Source organism: Typha angustifolia, chromosome 1 (genome assembly GCF_048772165.1).
Source record: "Typha angustifolia cultivar Huaian chromosome 1, ASM4877216v1, whole genome shotgun sequence".
NCBI lineage: Eukaryota > Viridiplantae > Streptophyta > Magnoliopsida > Poales > Typhaceae > Typha > Typha angustifolia.
In genome coordinates, this window is record NC_133239.1 from 8,937,388 (window position 1) to 8,941,233 (window position 3,846).

Consider the following 3,846-nt stretch of genomic DNA (forward strand, 5'->3'; position numbering starts at 1 on the left):
CATATTTTCTATCAAAGCGTTGTATACACTTGGTTTGGGATTATTTCTTTAAAGGGCTAGTACGGTTGTCCAATCTATGTATTAAATGAGTTAGTCTTTGTCTAGCTTATAACCTACTCTTTCGTGCTAAAAAGAAAGTGTTAATCACCTTATATGATAGGAACAATTTGTGACGTATAATAAGTTTGCAGGATAAAAAGAAAATAATATAAAATTTGGTTCTTTGATTAGCCACGGAAGTCTCCAAATTGTTCAACTCTTGAAGCGGTTTTATGCACCCTCTTTGGCATATCCGTATGTTCAAGGTATGGCTGTCAATTTAGCTGTTCTGGACAATTTGTGTTTGGCTTGAAATTTTATTCGAGATTGACTCACTCTAGAGGTCTAGCTGAAATTTTTTTCGAGATTGTCTAGGTCGAGAAGTCTAGCTGAAATTTTATTTAAGATTGACTCGCGCTCGAGAAGTCTAGCTGAAATTTTATTCGAGATTGACTCACTTAAGAAGTCGTGAGCCAAAATTTGAGCTCTAAATATAAATGAGCCGAACATGAGTAAGATTTAGCTCACTCGTGTTTGATTCAATATAGCTCGATCACACACACACACATATAATTTAGTTATCTAGTTAGATTGCTTTTGGTTTTGAATTTACCTATTGTTTTTATTGTCTCTATAATATGATATTTGCTGAATATTTTTCTGAAATTGCGTAGAAGTTAATAAACTTAGTTAATTAAATAAATTCCTATGATGTGATTCAATCTGACTTGAATCATATACCTTATCTATCTCGAATTAATTCTTCGCTTCGCCATAAAAAGAGTTCGAATTTGGAGAAATCTTAAATACCAAAGTTGTTGATCAAAAGATTGCCGATCTTATCTAGGTAGTTTCATAATATTCAAATAATAAACGAAATCTTCTAAATATCTTTCCAAAATTGTACATAATTAAATTTAGCTAATTACATAAAATTCTAACCTAATAAGACGTGAATAAACCACATAAACATAATAATTAAAATAACTAAACTTATCCATGGAGTCCAATGTCCCATTGATATGATCCGATCTGACTCAGTTCATATCAAACATATATTATTTGCATATATAAACTCCTAATTACTTTTCAAGTTTAGTTTTATTAATTTAATAAAAATACAAAAATATCCTTAACTAAGAGAAATATATGAAAATTAAAAGAATAATATTTATATCTATTTATATTTAAATTATTTAACATTTAACTATTAGTTAACTCCACGGATAACTATGCAAAAAAATAAAGATTTTGTAGATATACATGCAAATATCATAAGATGGGTATATAAATACTAGGGATTTTTGAACAGTACATATGCAAAAGAACCCTTCGAAGGAAGTCTTCCTCGTGCCCTAAATTCAAACCTTTTCGCTTTGCCTCTCTTGATCCCTTTCCTCTCTGCAATGGCAAGTGGTGCACGGTGGCGTGTGTTGGAGGAAATTAAAAAGTGGAAATTAATGACATCAAATGGCTAGGCTCTTGCAATGGTCAAGCGAAGGTAAATCTATCTCTTGAACAAATTTGCTGTCTACTTATTGCGATTGGAAATTACAAATGCAATTTATTCTCAAGATGCAAGACCGTCATAAATCAAGATGCAACTCGCAAAATTGAACCTTAATACCAACAAGAGTTAATTGTAACAAAACAAGCACTAAGGTCTTTTGAATTATACAAAACAATAGCACCATCTTTTATTTATAGAAAATGAAAGGATACCAACTAAAAGGTGCTAGTAGTTAGATAATTAAAAAGTGGTTAGATAACTAAAAGATAGTTATGATAGTTAAATAACTAGAAAGTAGTTAGATAACTAAAAAATAGTTATAGCTATTAAATAACTAACAAGTAGTTGTAATCATGAAAAATGTGTCTAATCTAAATATTTACTCACACAATTATTTATTTTAAAATAACACCATAGAAATATTAATATTTCTAACAACCCCCACTTATTTTAAAATAAATAATAATAACTTTGATTTCAAATATGCTTACTGTTACACAAAGATATTAATACATAAGTGAAAATACCGTATGGTTTGAATTTTCATGTAGTGTAAAATTCTCAAAGTTGTATCAAGATGTTAATAGACATAAAATCCTTGAATTAACAAACGTTATGACATAACTAGAGAATTCACACATATCTTTATCAAAATCTCAATGTTCTTCTTAGCCACGCGCTAATGGCCATGCGTTGATCCCGACTTCATGAGTGTGCTAGGAGTTGACCAAACTCCGATATAAGCGGCCTGACTTTACACTCACATAGGTAGAGAGTTCTTCTAGGTGCTCATGTAGATTAAATACACCTATTATACAAACCCGTTAAGAGTTTAACTCAACCTTACTTGTTTATTATAGGAACATTGCACTTACCAAATAATTTCTGAATAGGTCCAAATAGCGTGCTATATCATCGCCCTTTAGATTTGTTTTTTCCTTTGAACCTAGAGCATAGAAATCCATGGTTTAGGTAGGGTTGTCATCTATTGGTGATATTATTCAACTAGTCTAAGACTCATCTCACAAGATATTTTTCTAATTAGATCCTTATTAAGGCCTTTAGTCGAAGGATCCGCTAAATTTGTGCACGATTAAATGTAATCCACGGTGATCACTTCATCTTCTAATAGCTGTCTCATAGAATTATGTCTAAGATATATATGTCTTAACTCTCCATTATATGATTTGTTATATGCCCGTGACAAAGTGGCTTGACTATCACAATAAATTGAAATAGGAGTCATAGGATTTGGCCATAGTGGCAAATCAATCAAAAAATCTTTTAGCCACTCAGCCTCTTTGTCTGCTGCTCCCAAAGCCACTAACTCAGACTTCATAGTAGAATGAGTTATATAAGTCTGTTTCTTGGATCCCCAAGAAATAGCAGTACCACCAAGAATGAAAATCCACCAATTTGTAGATTTAGAACCGTCATCTACACAATTCCAGTTTGCATCACTATACCCTTCAATAACAGATGGATTGCCTCCATAGTATAGTGCAAACAATTTAGTTCATTTAAAATATCTTAATATAATAGATATTGCTTTCCAATATTCAAAATTAGGATAACTAGTGTATCTACTCAATTTATCTATGGCAAAAGTAATGTCTGGACGTGTGCAATGCATTGCATACATCAAACTTCCAATAACCTTTGAATATTCAAGTTGCGATACATATCGGTTTTTATCAATACGAAGCTTCAAGCTTAAATTATAAAGAACTCTTAAAATTTTATCAAATAAACAAGAAAATTTCTTTAGAATTTTTTCAACATAATGACTTTGTGACAATGCAAGAGAGTTTCCATCTCTGTGTATTTTCATACCAAGAATAGTATTTGCAATACTTAAATATTTCATATCAAAGTGAGATGATAAGAAATTATTAGTTATATTAATGCATATATCACTCTTGCTAAAAATAAGCATATCATCAACGTGTAAACATATGATCACAATGTCATTATCAATCATCTTATAATAGATGCATTTGTCCACCTCATTTGACTGGAATCCATTAGAAACAAAACATTGTCAAATCTCTCATGCTATTGCTTAGGAGCTTGCTTTAGACCATATAATGATCTAACCAATTTGCATACTTTATTTTCTTGACCTTGCAAAATGGAACCTTCTAGTTGATCCATATAAACTTCTTCATCTAAATAACCATTTAAAAATATTGTTTTCACATCCATTTGATAGATTTTGAAGTTATATATTGACGCTAATGAAATTAATATTCTAATCGAAAATATCCTAGCCACAGGGGCATAGGTATCAAAATAAT